We start from the raw sequence: 19,388 nt of genomic DNA, 5'->3' as shown, positions 1-19,388 counted from the left end.
TTCTCTCTCTCTCAAAATAAACATATAAAAAATTTAAAAAAAAAAGAATAACTTGGATATTTGAATTCTATTTCATAGTATGCAATTATACATGTGAATTTCCACTTTGATATATTTAATCAAGAAAAAACCCAAAATGTTGAAAATTTCCTCTATTTGAAAACATTTAAATATATGCTTTTTTCCCCCTTCATTTATTTATTTTGAGAGAGAGAGAAAGAGCAATGAGCAGCAGATGGGCAGAGAGAAAGTGAGAGACAGAGACAGAATCCCATGTATGTTCCATACTGTCAGTGCAGAGCCTGATGCAGGGCTTGAACCCACCAACTGTGAGATCATGACCTAAGCTGAACCCGAAAGTTGGACACTTAACTGACAGAGCTACCCATGCACCCCATAAAAACATTTAAATATATACTTTTAAAAATATCCATAGAAAGTGGTCAAGGTTGTTTTCTTGAGAAGAAAAAATTATTGAGATGATGTACTTCATTAATTTCAGTATTAAAGTAAAGGTAAAATTAGGGGAAAACATTCACAGATGCTGTAATAATTTTTCCCTAGTAGGTTGCAAACTTTGTTCATTTTCCATTTATTCATTTGAAGTTTTCTGATCCATGAAACCCAAAATTCTGGATCACTAGAACTGTCTAGTCCACCACCACCAATTCACAACTGAAAAATCAAGGTCTTTGCTTAAGCAACTCTACTGGTAAGAAATTTACTGCTTTCTGAGGAAGACCATGTCATATTTGGCCAGTCTATTGGAAAGTTCTTTATGTCGCAGTAAAGTATAACATTTGAGGGGCGCCTGGGTGGCTCAGTCGGTTAAGCGTCCGACTTCACCCGGGTCACGATCTCGCGGTCTGTGAGTTCGAGCCCCGCGTCAGGCTCTGGGCTGATGGCTCAGAGCCTGGAGCCTGCTTCCGATTCTGTGTCTCCCTCTTTCCCTGCCCTTCCACCATTCATGCTCTGTCTCTCTCTGTCTCAAAAATAAATAAACGTTAAAAAAAAAAAAGTATAACATGTGTGATCATCTCGTCACAATTTCTTGGTGTTTGGCTCTTGTTCTATCCTGCAGGCCACAGCAAATGAGTCAAATTCCACTCCTATAGGTGGATGAATGAAGAAAGCAATGAATAAAGATGGTTACCATACCCATCTTGAACTTCATGTTCTCTAAGCCAAGTGTTTGCTAGTGCTGCACTGACACAACTCAAGAGTTCCTCTCTACATTGTGGTCACTGTCCTCTCAATAGCTTCCAGTTGCTAGAAGTTGAACAACACAAGTTTTGGCTAAAACAGAATCTACTCGTACTATCATTTTTCTGTTTTAGACATTTCACTCGTACTGTTCAGCTTTAGGACAAACTAGATTTGTTGGCAAGCCTTAGTAATATTGACACATGAGATTATAGTCAAATCAAATTATAGATATTTAAACAAATTTTTCTTTTAACTCACATGCCCCCTACTGTGGACACATTCAGTTGGTGAGGTTTCTATTTGATTCAAGGTTAGGATTTGTTTTATTCATCTCTCCTAAATTTTATCCTGTTATTGTCAGCACATTGTTCCACACTGCTGAGATTTAAAAAAATATATTGTTCTTACAAAATATCTCAAACATTTGGAAAAGAGATGAATACAATGAACACTCACATGTCCAAACCCAAATACAATGAATATTAATATTATACAACATTTTCTTTAGGTTATTATTTTTTTAAACAAACCAAACATTAAATATAGTTGCAGCCGAATGGGAAACTCTAAAATCCCGTAATAATATATAATTATATATTATATGTAACAATATATATTATATAATATATATACACATATATAATATGTAATAATATATATTATATAATCATATATAATATACACTTAACACTTGATCTTAGCCAAAAGGCTGAGAAGCGATATATAATATATACTTTGATATATAATATATAATTTAAATATATATTATCATAGATGACGAATTATTCTGTAACTTAATTTTTTAACTCAACTCTTATTTCTGACCCTCATCCTTCTTAGAAAAAAAAATTAAATACACATGCCATGTGAAGATAAAGGCAGACAGAGATTCAGGTGAGGTATCAGAGGTCAAAGAGCACCAAAGATTGCCAACAAACCTGCAGAAGCTAGAGGAGAGCATGAACAGATTGCCCCGCATAGTTACCAGAGGTGGCCAACGCTTTGAAACTATTCTTCTAGTCTGCAGAACCATGAGACAATAAATATTTGCTGTGCAAACCACCCGGTTTGTGGTACTTTATTACACCAGCTGTAACAAATCAATATACTCATATTACCTGATTTTTCAAGTGTTTGCCAATATGATAGATATGAGGCAGAATCTTTAATTTTTATTTTCTTTCACTAATGATATTGAGCATACACGTTGCTAATTTGGTTTCCATCTTCAAAGAATTACCTTTTTAATCTTCTCTGCCTACTTTTAACTGACTTGCCTCCAAGTACAATGATTATTTTTTACATAAATATTTTAATTATTCAACAATATTTTCCTTTGTGAAATAGGCTCTTTGTATCATGATTGAATATTTTCCTACCCTGAGGTCTTAATATCTTCTACAACTTATTTTCTAATAATTTAAAGTTTTGCTTTTCACAATTTGTTCTTTAATCTGACTGGATTTGAATTTTGTGTATAAAATAAGGCAGGAATTTATCATTTTTTACATTTGGATAACTGATTTTTCAAGAACCATTTATAATTCTGTTTTTAGGTCATTAATTTGTACTAACACTTCTGTCATAGTTTGTGTTCCCATATATGTGCTGCCTTGTTTCTAGGCTATTAATTCTCTTCCACTCATCTTTTTTTGTCTAATTTTGTGGCACCAGTACACCATCTTAACTATTAGAACTGTGAAGTTTTCATTGACATTGAAAAAAAACTTACTATCATTTTTCTTCAATTTCTAATTATAGCACATTGTCATTAGAGAACTTAGTATATTGAGTCTACAATAGATTATTAAAATGGATCATTTTCCTATCTGTTTTGGCATACTTCCTGAGGCTAAGAACAAAATGGTAGTACCTATTCCAAAGTGCGAGACAAAATATCTTTGAAGTAGTTGCTAAGTAGTTTGCAACACTCAGTCCAAGAACTACATTTAAGGCAAATATGTACAGGAGGTGAAGGGAGAACTTCTTTCCCTTTCCCCATATGTAAAAGAAAGAGATGTCCTCTTATGACTAATGAGGAACTTTAAGAAATCATTAGAGAGTTTGATTCCAGTCTTCTGGAGGTTGAATAGCAATGCTACTAGTAGAAAGAAAGGGACATTTATCACTAGAGACAGAAGTTCAGTGTAGAGGGAACAGGCAACCAGCCAAAGAAGCACAGCCTGCATCAGGAAGCCATAACAAAGTGTTTCCAGCTGGGGAATCTTTGAGGAACCCCCTTGGAACTACCCTCAAGAGAAACATTCAACTTTAAACATCCACCAAGCATCAATATAGATGTGTGTAATTGCAAACAAATAAAAGTTTTCTTTTTCCTCTTCCTCTCCTACTTTTGCCCCACATCAAATTCAAGATGCGAGAATACAAAGAAAGAACTGATTAGAAAACATGGAAGGGGAAGCCTGGGTGGCTCAGTCGGTTGGGCGTCTGACTTCAGCTCAGGTCATGATCTCATGGTCCGTGAGTTCGAGCCCCGCGTCGGGCTCTGGGCTGATGGCTCAGAGCTTGGAGCCTGTTTCCGATTCTGTGTCTCCCTCTCTCTCTGCCCCTCCCCCGTTCATGCTCTGTCTCTCTCTGTCCCCAAAATAAATAAACGTTAAAAAAAAAAAAAAGAAAACATGGAGGAACCAAACAAGGTAATAGTCCAATTAAACATGTCTCCCTCCCATATGTTAAGGTTTCAGTGAGAAAGGAAAAGTATTGAACCTAAATAAAATTAAGAATTTTTGTTATTCACTATAATATATATCATTTTTAGTGTACATGAAGCATTTATAAAAATATAAGAAAAAACACACTTTAAAGAATCAATATGATAAATACTCTGTCCTCTAATCATTATATAATAAATTGGGACTTGGTAAGAAAATTAGTGCTTTAGAATCTTGTACGTTTGGAAACCGTGACGTATTTCCAAGCACTTGTGTTAAAGATTATTATTCTTAGAAGGACACATGTTAGTAGTATTTCTTCCAAAAAATATATAACCTGAATCTAATCATCAATAAGCATTAGACATAATAAAATTGAAGAACAGTCTACAAAATAAATGACCTGAATATTTCAAAATACCAATGTCATGAATGACCAAGAAATGGCTAAGGAACTATTCCAGATTGACAGAGGCTAAAGAAACATAAAAGCTAAATGTAATGAGTGGAAAAAATAAATGTAATGGGTGATTCTGCAATAGATTTTGGACTAGGAGGGGAAAAAAGTTATGAAGGTTGTGACTGAGGCAAAAGCAAAAAAAAGGGAGTATTATAAACAACTTAATATTTTTAAAAAATCTAAATATGTGAATTTCTATAAAAGCATAAAATGTCAAAGTTGAATAAAAACTGAGTAGAAATATTGAATAAGAAGACTTAAAGAAACTTAAATTACACTCAATAGCTTTCTCCCACCCTGTCCCCCATTAGTCCTAGATTTTACAAATAAGTTCCTTCAACCTTTCAGAAACATATAACAACACTGACAGAAGCTGTCCAAGAAAATAGCAAATGCTGTCCAGCCTAATTTATATAAAGAGGTAATATTCAACCAATTCTCACCTATACAGCTGTATCAATTGCTTACATTCTGATTGGCTGTGCCCCAGTATGAATAAACAGTGAACACTGTCATTGTGAAGTGGACTTAGTTTGAGTATTACTTGGAACAAGTATAATTAGAATTCCAAAATCAGATGTCAAAACAACAAATGATACAATTTCACTTATGCATCGATGGAAATATCCCTGATAAAATTTAGCTTTAAAAAAATCCAACAGTCCATTGTTTTTTTATTTTTTAATGTTTTTAATTATTTTTGAAAGAGAGAGAAAGAGAGAGAGAGCATGAGTGGGAGAGGGGCAGAAAAAAAAAGGAGACACAGAATCTGAAGCAGGCTCCAGGCTCGGAGTTGTCAGCACAGAGCCCAATGTTGGGCTTAAACCCATGAGCTGCAAGATCATGACCTGAGCCAAAGTCAGACACTTAACTGAGTCAGCCACCCAGGAGCCCATCAACAGTCTATTTTTTTCTAATCATGAATTATAAGCACTTAGTGTTATCTGAGGACAATTCTACATGAAAAATCATTCAATGAATGAGTGATGTCAGTGGAACTCGTGAACTAAAGGTCACCTAAAATCTTCTCCATAAAAGCAACACAAACACTGGCAAAAATTGTGCAATCAACTTCTTCAGAACCTGAAAATTAATTAAAGGCTAAAACAATCTGGGGAGCATTTATTCAAGAAAATCTGTTGAATCTCAGTAATTACAATTACCTTTGTAGCATTTGAACTTGGGCTGTTTCCATACCTCATTCCCCAGGTCCATGGTAGCTTTGAAAACCAACAATTCCACAATCACAGGAAAACCAACAGCATAGCAGCCACTGGAGGGAGAATAGTGTTGGAGTTTCTTCAAAGCCCCAGGTAACTGTCATTATTTGACCTGTCTGGCAGTTCCCTTGAAATCCTCAAATGGCTTGTCTTTATTTGACCTGACTCAAGTTTGCCTAATGCAAATAACTTTTTGTCCTCAAAGGGCTTGTCAAAGATACTCAGCAGCAACTGTTTAATGTCTCAGCTGCCTGAGACAAACAACTAGCTGACCAAACAATGTGGTCATTAGATGACCCCAGGAAGCTTTGAAAAATTCCAACTTATTCCTAGGCATCTATAAGGTTACACATACATGAAGGGCTATATGCATGTCCAGAGCTGTGCACATGCTCAGGAAAAACCTGAGAAAGCCCTCAGCTCTCATCTCTGTCTGACCTTGACTTCAAGGAAGTAAGGACTATGATAGAGTTGTAAACTACCTGGCTGAATGTGGAAAGCTGGAACTGACATATACACTCAGCCCCTAGGCAAAGACCGGGAGAACTATTGGTTCCAAGCATTAAGAAATCACTGTCGGGGTGCCTTGGTGGCTCAGTCAGTTAAGTGTCCAACTTCAGCTCAGGTCATGATCTCATGGTTTGTGGGTTCAAGCCTCACATCAGGCTCACTGCTGTCAGCCTATCAGCGCAGAGCCTGGAGCCTGCTTCAGACTCTGTGTCTCCCTCTCTCTGTGCCCCTCCCCTGCTCAGGCTCTGTCTCAAAATAAAATCAATGTAAAAAGAAAAGAAAAAGAAATCACTGTACGTTATTATCCAGCCATTAAACTGAGTAAAGACTCTAGTGGCTTCACCCAACAAAGAACACAAATTTGACAGAATTAGTTCAGGAACACAGCTAAAGAAACTGCAGTAACAATGATAATAGATAGTAATAACAAACTCTAGGGGAGAGGGAGATAGGATTTTTAAAGCTGCCACATTATTCAAAATATGTAATTTTCCAAAAAAAAAAAAAAAGAGAGAGAGACACGCAAACAAACAAGGAAGTATGGCCCATACACAGAAAAACAAGCAGTCCATAGAAATTGTTATTGAAGAAACATAGATGTTGTACTTCCTAAACTGGATTTAATCAGTTATTTTAAACACGTTGTAACTAAAGGAAATCATGTCTAAATAAATAAAGGAAAGTATGATAACAATATCTCATCAAACAGAGATTTAAAAAAAACAAAGGGAAATTCTGGAATTGAAAAGTACAATATCTGCAATAAAAATTTCACCAGAGAGAGTCATAAAGAGATATGAGCTAGAAGAAGAAAGAACCTGTGAACTTGAAGGTAGTTCAAAAAACAGAACTGAGGGAAAGAGAGAGAAAAATAAAGAAAAAGTGAACACAGGCTCAGAGACCTGGGGAATACCAACAAATGGTGCAACACACACATAACAGAAGGAGAGAGAGAAAGGAGAGATAAAAGAATATTTGGAAAAATAATGGCTGAACACCCCCTGATTTTGTGAGAAATATTAATTTACACATCCAAAAAACTCTACAAACTTCAAGTAGGATAAGCTCAAAGACATTCTCACTTTGACATATCAAAAATCACTGTTGAAAAACAAAGATAAAGGATTCTTAATGTGGAAAAACTATTTGGAAAAGTAATATTTTTGCTTTATGTTTTTACTAAAGGTCCTAAATATTGAACATTCAAATATTCTATAAAAGGCAGTACAGTATATTCAAATGTCAAAGTATTATGGATTTGTTAATAATAGGAAATATTTTGGGGTGCCTGGGTGGCGCAGTTGGTTGGGCGTCCGACTTCAGCCAGGTCACGATCTCGCGGTCTGTGAGTTCGAGCCCCGCGTCGGGCTCTGGGCTGATGGCTCAGAGCCTGGAGCCTGTTTCCGATTCTGTGTCTCCCTCTCTCTCTGCCCCTCCCCTGTTCACGCTCTGTCTCTCTCTGTCCCAAAAATAAATAAATGTTGAAAAAAAAATTAAAAAAAAATAATAGGAAATATTTTGCACTGATTGAATCTGCCCATTTGACCTAGACAATAAATAGAATCAGCCAGAATGGAAATGTTGATTGCAAAATCTTTTCATTCTCCGCAATAAATAATTCCTCCCCAGACCTGCCTTGGTCACAGTGCCAAACTCAGTCAGAGATTCTTTACAGAATTCATGTCCTAGACAGCAAACAAGTCTCAGTCTTCTAAATAACCTTCCACGCATTACTGAAAGTGATACAATGAACTTGAAGGGGCCCATAGGATAGAGGATACTAAGGAAACAGCTAGATAACTGAGAAAGAAAAATCCGCATAATTCTATATTTGGTTCCACCCATTAGAAACAGTTAGTGTAAACGTGATATATTATAAATATGAGGAACTCAGCTCATCTACAAGGCAAAAATATCCCCCCAAAACCTCATGTCATATATTTAGTGAAAAGTTAAACAAAAATGATTCTTGGTGAATTCCTTCCTTCCCTTTATTTTTGTGAACAAATACTATGACTCTCCTTCTTTTATATCTATGTATTTACCTCCTTTCAAATGTATTTCATTAGAACCCTCTTTTGAAGTAGCCTCCTTAAATTTTGCTAACTTCAGATAAGAACCACTTTCCCACCCCAAATGGGTATCAGGATACTTTATCTTCCCTGGGTTTCAAGAGACTTTCCACCCTTGCTCACAAGGCGGCACTTGAAAGTAGTTTTGAGTATACTCAGATATAGAAGACTATAATTTTGATGTTTTAAGAAATGGGGTTTAGTGATTATTATCTGTCATACTTGTATGAATTGCTTTAGATTAGCTGGGTGATTGATCTGTTCCACTTGGCATTGTCTGGGATCTCTTGTTTGGGGCTGGAACACTTCCCAAATCATTCTATGAGGCCAATATCTGATTCCCAAATCAGACAGACATTACAAGAAAAAAAAACTATAGACCAACATTCTTTATGAATATAGACACAAAAAATTCATAACAAATTCTAGCAAACGAAATCCAGCAACATACGAAATGTATTATACACCATGACCACGTGGGATTCGTTCCAATACAAGGTTGGTTCAATATATGAAAATCAATCAATGCAATAGACCATTTAATAAAGAATAAAAAACAAATGATCATTCAATGGATGCAGAAAAGACATTTGACAAAATCCAACACCCTTTATTATAAAAACACCAAACAAAGTAGGAATAGAAGAAAACTTTCTCGACCAGATAAAGACATCTGTGAAAAATTCATAACTATCATACATAAAGATGAAAGACTGAATTCTTTCTTCCTAAAATTAGGAAAAAGACTGCTTTTGCCATTCTTTCAACTGTAATGAAAACTATAGCCAGAGTAATTAGGCAAAAAGAAAAAAGACATCCAGATTGGCAAGAATTTTTACAATTCAACAACAAAAATGTAACCTGATCAATGTATGTGCTAAGAAATTGACCAGACATTTCTCCAAAGAAGGTATACAAATGGTTTATAATTATCAGAGAAAAGTAAGTCAAAGCTACAATGAGATAGCACTTCCCACCTAGAATGACCCTCACTTAAAAAAAAAAGCGTAGGTGAAGATGTGGAAAAAACTCATGTATTGCTGATGGAAATGAAGATATAGCTGCTTTCAAGAAGAGTTTGGCATTTCTTCAAAAAGTTTCACATACTGGGGCGCCTGGGTGGCGCAGTCGGTTAAGCGTCCGACTTCAGCCAGGTCACGATCTCGCGGTCCGTGAGTTCGAGCCCCGCGTCAGGCTCTGGGCTGATGGCTCAGAGCCTGGAGCCTGCTTCAGATTCTGTGTCTCCCTCTCTCTGCCCCTCCCCCGTTCGTGCTCTGTCTCTCTCTGTCCCAAAAATAAACGTTGAAAAAAAAAAAAAGAAAAAAAAAAGTTTCACATACAGTTACCTTAGAATTCTGAAATTCCATTCCTAGGTATGTACCTAAAATAAGTGAAAATGCATGGTATATGTCCATATTAAAACTTGTATCCAAATGTTCATAGCAACATTATTCATTATAGTCAAAAGGTAGAAACAACTCAAATATTCAAGTGATGAATAAACAAAATGATATATCTATGTAATGGAATATTATTGAGCTATAAAAAGAATGAAGTATTCATACATGCTACAACATGGAGGAACTTTGAAGACATGCCAAGTGAAGGAAGCCAGACATCAAAGACAACATATTTTATGATCCATTTATATGAACTGTCCAGAATAGGCAAATTCATAGAGACAGAAATCAATATGGTGGCTGCCAAGGACTGGGGGCAGGGAGCAATAAAGAATTACTGCTTAATGGGTATAGGATATCCTTTGGGGGTAATTAAAATGTTTTAGAACAAGACAGAGGTAGTGGTATCACACCTTTTTGGATATATTAAAAAACACTCAACTGTGGTGAATTTAATGGTGTATAAATTACACCATTTGACAGCATTTAACATGAAAATTTGACAATATAATTTGCCACATAAAGAGGGGGTAGGGGCGCCTGGGTGGCGCAGTCGGTTTAGCGTCCGACTTCAGCCAGGTCACGATCTCGCGGTCCGTGAGTTCGAGCCCCGTGTCAGGCTCTGGGCTGATGGCTCAGAGCCTGGAACCTGTTTCCGATTCTGTGTCTCCCTCTCTCTCTGCCCCTCCCCCGTTCATGCTCTGTCTCTCTCTGTCCCAAAAATAAATAAACGTTGAAAAAAAAAAAAAGAGTGGGAAAATAATGTGATTACCTCCACAGAGAAAAAAAATCTTTGAAAATTTTCCAGATTCTTTTATTAGAGAAAAAAAAATCACACACCAGAATGGAAGGAAATCTCCTTGACTTGTTAAAATTTGTATCTACAGAGACACACATGCGCGCGCGCGCACACACACACACACACACACACATACACAATATAATAAATAGTATACTTAACAGAAAACTTAAGAGTTACTTCCACTTATTGAATAAGATTCCCACCAATAGTGTCATTTAACATTGTATCAGACTTCCTGGTCAATACTAGAAAGTATAATAATAATAACAATAGGGATGCTGTTGGTGAAGAAAAGGTATTAGGCTTCTAAGGCAAGATGTAAAAATGTTGTTTAGAAATTATATCATACACCTAAACAATTCAACTAAATCAACAAATAAGAGTTTAGCAATGTTCCCAGAGACAAAATCAATATATAAAAACCAATGGCATTCTCTATACCAGCAAAAATCAACTGTCAAATACAACTTAAAAAGGTATCCTTCCAAAACAATAAAAATTTAAGGTACATGAGAATTCTTTATGTGGTATACATAAACTCAACTTTTACAAATGTTAAACTTTACCAAGGTATGTAGATAAGTATACAAATAAATGGAATACATTTTCTGCTCTGGATGAGCCCATTTAACATTATAAAGATATCAGGACTTCCAGGGAAGATGGACAAGAGGAGGACAGCAGAGTTCATCTCTGTCCCACAGATACAACTGGGTAACCCCCACATCAATGTAAATAACCCAGAAAATGAACTGAAGACTGGAAGAATAGAACCTCCACAGCTAAATGTAGAGAAGCTGTCACAATTGGAGAGGGTAGAAAGGGAGAATATGCAGTACTGTCTATTGGAGGGAGGTATGCTTTGGGTGAAGAAAGGGGAAAGAATCAGAGTCTCACCCAAGGCACCCCAAGGAGAGGACAAATTCCTGCAACATTTGGCTTTGAAACTAGAAGAGCATAATTTGACAAGATCTTACATCAATGGGACTTAATACCTGGAACTCTAAATATCAGTGGGCTTAGCTCTGGGAGAGCCCAGAGGGCAAGAGGAAATTGAGTTCCACCCTTAAAGAGACAGCATACAAATAGCCCCAGTGAGATACAGCAGGAAGCCCCAGTTTGAAAAATGCCTGTGATATACAGAAGGCAGATTTGTTTACTAATCCTAGATCACCTGCCTAAGAGGCAGGAATCATTGGGAGACTTCTCCAAGAACAAAAGAGCTGGCAGGCACAATTGCCCTTACTTGGCCCCAGGCCTAGACACAGGGCCACCTGTGGGAACCAGCTCAGTGCCCACACTTACTACCTAACTTGCTTACACCAAAGCCCTACCCACTTCCCCACTCCTGTGGAACCACCCTTCCCAATCTTGCTTGCCTCAGTCCCAGTTTGGTGGCCCTGACCCCCAGAAGACCAGCCCAAACCCCTGCTTACAAGCACCTCCCAATGTGAGAGTTTTGCAGAGCCTCAGCCCAGGCAGCAGTGGGGACAGGTCTCATTTCACAAGCAGACCAGAGCATACCTAATGAAACATACCCCTTTCAGTCCAGGAACTAAAAACTTCCCAAAACAGGTAAAGGGAGCCTCTGCAAAAGACTGTCCTGAAGAAGAAAGTGGCCAGGACAAAACAGCAGGGCACATGTAGCACACAATGGAGTCACTCTCAGAAGCACTGGGCCCTGAGGAATAGGGGACACTACACAGAAGGGCACTATAGGATCTCTTCTTCATAAAGGTCATTACTGTCAAGAGCAGGAGATGTAACTGACTTTCCTAACACAGAGAAATAGGCACATAGACTTAGACAAAATAAGAAGACAGAGAAATTTATCCGAAACAAACAAACAAACCAAACAAACACAAAACAAAAAAACAGGGCAAGGCCAGGGCCAGAGATTTAAGCAAAACATAAAAGTAATGTCCCTCATGGAATATTTAAAGCAATGATCATAAGGATACTTACTGGACTTGAGAAAAGAGTGGAATACACAAGTAAGTGAGACTCTTAACACAGAGGTAAGGACTAACAGAGATGAAAGCTTAATAAATGAAACGATAAACCTGTTTGATGGAATGAAGAACAGGCTGGAAGAAGCAGAGGAACAAATTAATGACCTAGAAGACAGAGTAATATAAACTAATCAAGCTCAACAAAAGACAAGAATTATGCAAAAGAATAGACTTAGAGAACTGTGACTCCATCAAATGTAATCTTCATATTAGAGTAGTCCCAGAAGAAAAGAGAGAATAGAAAATATATTTAAAGAAATAATAGCTGAGGGGCGCCTGGGTGGCGCAGTCGGTTAAGCGTCCAACTTCAGCCAGGTCATGATCTCGCGGTCCGTGAGTTCGAGCCCCGCGTCAGGCTCTGGGCTGATGGCTCAGAGCCTGGAGCCTGTTTCCGATTCTGTGTCTCCCTCTCTCTCTGCCCCTCGCCCATTCATGCTCTGTCTCTCTCTGTCCCAAAAATAAATAAACGTTGAAAAAAATATATAAAAAAAATAAATAATAGCTGAAAATTTCCCTTACCTGGGGGAGGAAACAGATCACCAGATCCAGAAGGCACAGACAGCCCCGAACAAAATCAACAAAAGGAGATCCATACCAAGATACAGTAATTAAATTGGAAAAAATACAGTGATGAAGAAAAAAATTTAAAAGTAGCAAGAATGAAATCCCCATAAGGCTATCGGGGGATTTTTCAGCAGAAACTTTCCAAGCCAGAAGGGAGTGGCCTGATATATTCAAAATACTGAATGGGAAATTTTTTCAGTCAAGAATACTCTATTCAGCAAAGCTATCCATAGAATAGAAGGAGAGATAAAGAGTTTCCCAAACAAAAATTAAAGGAGTTCATGATCACTAAACCAGCCTTGCAAGAAATATTAAAGGAACTCTCTGAGTGGAGAGAACAAAAGTGACATAAGAAGGTAGGAAACACAGAGGCAGTAAAAATAGATATTTCTGTAAAAAACCAGTCAAGGAACTTACAAAATAAAAAGATGCAATATATGATAACATACACCTAAAACGGGAGGAGGAGAGGAATAAGAATGAGTTCAAACTTAATCATGAACTTAACATAGACTGCTATATGCAGAAGAGGTTATATACAAACCTAATGGTAACCATATTTCAAAACCCACTAATATATATGCAAAGAATAAAGAGAAAGAAATCTAAATATATCACTGAAGAAAATCAGCAAACCATAAATGTAAATGGACTAAATGCTCCAATCAAAAGACATAGAGTGACAGAATCGATTAAAAAAAAAGACTCAGCTATGTGCTGGCTACAAGAGACTCATTTTAGACCTAAAGACACTGGTAGATTGAAAGTGAGGGGATGGGGAAACATTTTTCATATCAGTGGATGTCAAAAGAAAGCTGGTATAACAACAGACAAAGGACCCTATATAATCATAAAGGGGACAATGCAACAAGAAGAAATAATAATTATAAATATTTATGCACCCAACATAGAAGCACGAAAATACATAAAGCAGTTAATAACAAACATAAAGGAATTAATTGATAATACAATAATAGGAGGGAGCTTTAAAATCCCACTACATCAATGGGCAGATCATCAAAACAGAAAATCAACAAGGAAACAATGGCTTTGAACGACACATTGGAACACATGGATTTAACAGATGTATTAAGAACATTCCATCCAGAACAGCAGAATACACATTCTTTTCAAGTGCACACAGAACATTCTCCAGAATAGATCACATATCAGGCCACAAAACAAGCCTCAACAAATTCAAGAAGATCAAAGTCATACCATGCATTTTTTTTACCACACTGCTATGAAACTAGAAGTCGATCACAAGAAAAAAACCTGGAAAGAACACAGATACATGGAGGTTAAATAACCTACTATTAAACAAAAATTGGGTAAACAAAGAAATGAAGGAAGAAATTTTAAAAAGTACATGGAAACAAATGAAAATGAAAATACAATGGTCCAAAACCCTTGGGGTACAGTAAAAGCAGTTCTAAGAGGAAGCTTATAGCAATACAGATCTATCTCAAGAAGCAAGAAAATTCTCAAATAAACAACATAATCTTGCACATAAAGGATTTGGAAAAAGAACAAACAAAACCTAAAACCAGCAGAAAGAAGGAAATAATAAAGATTAGAGCAGAAATAAATGATATAGAAGTTAAAAGTAAAAGCAAAAAACAATAGAACAGATCAATGAAACCAGGAGCAGATTCTTTAAAAAAAAATAAAACTGATAAACCTCTAGCCAGACTTACCAAAAAAAAAAGATAAAGGACCTAAGTAAACGAAATCACAAGTGAGAGATGAGAAGTAAAACCAACACCACAGAAATACAAATAATTATAAGAGAATATTACAAGTAGCTACATGCCAACAGACTGGGCAAATTAGAAGAAATGGAAAAATTACTAAAAACACATAACCTACCAAAACTGAATGAGGAATAAATAGAAAACTTGAACAGACCAATTACCAGAGATGAAATTGAATCATTAATAAAATAACTCCCGATAAAAAAAAAAAAGTCCAGTACCAGATGCTTCGCTGGTGACTTCTACCAAGCATTTCAATAAAAGTAAATACTATTCTTCTCAAAGTATTCCAAAAAAAAAAAAAAAAAATAGAAGAGGACGTAAACTTTCCAAATTCATTTAATGAGGATACCAAAACCAGATAAAGATACCACCAAAAAGAAAACTGTAGAGCAATATCTCTGATGAACATAGATGCAAAAACCAACAAATTATCAGAAAGCTGAATCCCACAATATATTAAAAAATCATTTACCATGATCACATGGGATTTATTCCTGTAATGCTATGGTGGTTCAATAGTCACAAATCAATCAATGTGATAAAACACATCAAAAAGAGAAAGGCTAAAAACCATCTGATCATTACAATAGATGCAGAAAAAAATATTTGACAAAGTACAGCATCTATTAATGATAAAAACTCTCAACAAAGTAGGTTTAGAGGAAACATACCTGAATATAATATAGGCCATATAAAAAACCCACAGTGAACATTATCTTCATTGGTGACAAACTGAGAGCTTTTCCCCTTAGATCACAAGAAGAGAAGGATGTTCACTCTCACTACTTTTATTCAACATAGTCCTAGAAGTCCTAACCACAGCAATCAGACAAGAAAAAGAAATAAAAGACATCCAGATTGGTAAAGAAGAAGTAAGACTTTCACTATTTGTGGATGACATGATACTACAGAAAACCCTCAAGACCCCACCAAAAAACTAGTAGAACTGATAAATAAATTCAGTAAGGTGCAAGAGACAAAATCAATATATAGAAATCTCTTGCATTGTAATATATTAATAATGAAGTAGCATAAGGAGAAATTAAGAAAACAATCCCATTTGTAATTTCACCAAAAAGAATAAAATACCCAGGAATAAACTTAACCAAGGTGGTGAAAACCTTATACTATGAAAATTATAAAAAACTGATGAAATAAATTGAAAATGATACAAACAACTGGAAAGATATTCCATGCTCATGGAAGAATAATAAAATGTCCATACTACCCAAAGGAATCTACAGATTTGATGCAATCCCTATAAAAATAGCAACAGCATTTTTCACAGAGCTAAAACAAATTATCCTAAAATTTGTTTGGAACCACAAAAAAGACCCCAAATAGCCAAAGCAATATTGAAAAAGAACAAAACTGGAGGTATCACAATCCCAGATTTTAAAATTTACTACAAAGCTGAAGTAATCAAAATGGTATGGTACTGGCACAAAAACAGAAACATTGATCAATGAAACAGAATGCAGAGCACAGAAATCAATCAATATTTATATGGTCAATTAATTTTTAACTGAGGAGGCAAGAATATACAATGGGTAAAAGTCTCTTTAACAAATAGTGTTGGGAGTACTGGACAGCCACATATAAAAGAATGAAATTGGACCACTTTCTGACACCATACACAAAAATAAACACAAAATGGATTAAAGACCTACATGTGAGACCTAAAACTAAAAATCCTAGAAGGGAGCACAAGCAGTAATTTCTCTGATACCAGCCATAGCAACATTTTTTTAGATATGTCTCCTGAGGCCAGGGAAACAAAAGTAAAAATAAACTATTGGGACCACATCAAAATAAAAAGCTTCTGCACAGTGAAGGAAACAATCAATAAAACTAAAAGACAACCTAAGGAATTGGGAAGATATTTTTAATGACATATGTGATAAAGAGGTAGTATCCAATATATATTAAGAATTTATACAACACTAAAAAAAAACCAAAACTAAAAAAACCAATTAAAAAATGGGCAAAAGATACGAGCATACATTTATCCAAAGAAGACATACACATAGCCAATAGACACATGAGAAGATTTTCAATATCACTAATCATCAGGGAAACGCAAATCAAAACCATGAGATATCACCTCACATCTGTCAAAATGGCTAAAATCAAATACACAAGAAACAACAGTGTTGGTAAGAAAAAGGAATCCTTGTGCATTGTTGGGAGAAATGCAAACTGGTGCAGCCACTTTGGAAAACAGTGTGAGATTCCTCAAAAAGTTAAAAATAGAAATATCCTATAACCCAGCAATTGCACTAATAGATATTCATCAAAGGATACAAAAATACAGATTTGAAGGGGCACATGCATGCCAATGTTTATAGTAGCACTATCAACAATAGTCAAATTATAGAGAGCCCATATCTATCAACTGATGAATGGATAAAGAAGTGGCATATAGATTTATTTGTGAAGATGGCGGCGTAGGAGGACACTGGGCTCACCGCGTCCTGCTGATCACTTAGATTTCACCTACACCTGCCTAAATAACCCAGAAAACTGCCACAAGACTAGCAGAACAGAGTCTCTGGAGCCAAGTGCAGACGAGAGGCCCATGGAAAAGGGTAGGAAGGGCGGCAAGGCGGTGCGCACTACATGGACTGGCGGGAGGGAGCCGGGGTGTAGGGGCGGCCTGCCAGCCAAGCAGAGACCCCAAGTCTGGCTAGCAAATGCAGAGGGGCCTGACGGAGTGTGTTCGGACAGCGAGCGGGGACTTAACATCTGGAAGGTTATAAGTTAACAGCTCTGCTCAGAGAGCGGGAAGCCTGGAGGACAACGGGAGGGAGAGTTGCTGAGCCCCCGGAGGACAGAGCTCAGTTTGGCGGGGAACAAAGGCGCTCGCCAGTGCCATCTCCCTCGCCCATCCCCCAGCCAAAATCCCAAAGGGAACCAGTTCCTGCCAGGGAACTTGCTGGCACCACGCAAACACCCAACGCTGTGCTTCTGCAGATCCACACCTCCAGCAGCAGGTCTGACTCCCTCCCACTGCTGCAGGGCCCCTCCCAAAGTGGATCACCTAAGGAGAAGCAAGCTGAACCTGCCTCTCCCGCCCCTGTGCACCTTGCCAATCCACTCCAGCTAATACCAGATCCCCAGCACCACAAGCCTGGCAGTGTGCAAGTAGCCCAGATGGAGCACGCCACCCCACAGTGAATCCTGCCCCTAGGAGAGGGGAAGAGAGGGAACACACCAGTCCGACTGTGGCCCCAGCGGTGGGCTGGGGGCAGACATCAGGGTTAGACATCAGGTCTGACTGCGGCCCCACCCACCAATGCGAGTTATTCAAGACAGCACAGGGGAAGTGCCCTGCAGTTCCGCAACTCTCCAGGAACTATCCAAAATGACCAAACGGAAGAATTCCCCTTAAAAGAACCTCCAGGAAATAACAACAGCTAACAAACTGATCAAAAACAATTTAAACAATATAACAGAAAATTAATTTAGAATAACAGTCATAAAATTAATCGCTGGACTTGAAAACAGTATAGAGGACAGCAGAGAATCTATTGCTACAGAGCTCAACGGACTAAGGAATAGTCAGGAGGACCTAAAAAATGAAATAAACGAGCTGCAAAATAAAATGGAAACGACCACGGCTCAGATTGAAGAGGCAGAGGAGAGAATAGGTGAAGTAGAAGATAAAATTATGGAAAAAGCAGCTGAGAAAAAGAGAGATAAAAAAATCCAGGAGTATGAGGGGAAAATTAGAGAACTAAGTGATGCAATAAAGAGAAATAATATACGCATAATTGGTATTCCAAAGGAGGAAGAGAGAGGGAAAGGTGCTGAAGGGGTACTTGAAGAAATAATAGCTGAGAACTTCCCTGAACTGGGGAAGGAAAAAGGCACTGAAATCCAAGAGGCACAGAGACGTAACTTGAATCGATCTTCTGCACAACATATCATAGTGAAACTGGCAAAATACAAGGATAAAGAGAAAATTCTGAAAGCAGCTAGGGATAAACATGCTCTAACATATAAAGGGAGACCTATAAGACTCGTGACCGATCTCTCTTCTGAAACCTGGCAGGCCAGAAAGGAATGGCAGGAAATATTCAATGTGATGAACAGAAAAAATATGCAGCTGAGAATCCTTTATCCAGCAAGTCTGTCATTTAGAATAGAAGGAGAGATAAAGGTCTTCCCAAACAAACAAAAACTGAAGGAATTCGTCACCACTAACCCAGCCCTACAAGAGATCCTAAGGGGGATCCTGTGAGACAAAGTACCAGAGACATCGCTACAAGCATAAAACATACAGACATCACAATGACTCTAAACCCATATCTTTCTATAATAACATTGAATGTAAATGGACTAAATGCACCAACCAAAAGACATAGGGTATCAGAATGGATAAAAAAACAAGACCCAACTATTTGCTGTCTACAAGAGATTCATTTTAGACCTGAGGACACCTTCAGATTGAGAGTGAGGGGATGGAGAACTATTTATCATGCTACTGGAAGCCAAAAGAAAGCTGGAGTAGCCATACTTATATCAGACAAACTAGACTTTAAATTAAAGGCTGTAACAAGAGATGAAGAAGGGCATTATATAATAATTACAGGGTCTATCCATCAGGAAGAGCTAACAATTATAAATGTCTATGTACCGAATACGGGAGCCCCCAAATATACAAAACAATTACTCACAAACATAAGCAACCTTATTGATAAGAATGTGGTA

General features: G+C 37.2%; 1 long non-coding RNA gene across 7 annotated transcripts in view; it reads right to left on the bottom strand.

Annotated features, from left to right (window-relative positions):
* Window positions 1-19,388, bottom strand: part of LOC109496163 — a 237,489-nt gene that overhangs the window by 76,219 nt on the left and 141,882 nt on the right. The window lies entirely within an intron of this gene.

Source organism: Felis catus, chromosome F2 (genome assembly GCF_018350175.1).
Source record: "Felis catus isolate Fca126 chromosome F2, F.catus_Fca126_mat1.0, whole genome shotgun sequence".
In the NCBI taxonomy this organism is placed as follows: Eukaryota; Metazoa; Chordata; class Mammalia; order Carnivora; family Felidae; genus Felis; species Felis catus.
The sequence above is the reverse complement of the archived record's forward strand: the minus strand, read 5'-3'. Positions and strand labels throughout refer to the sequence as shown.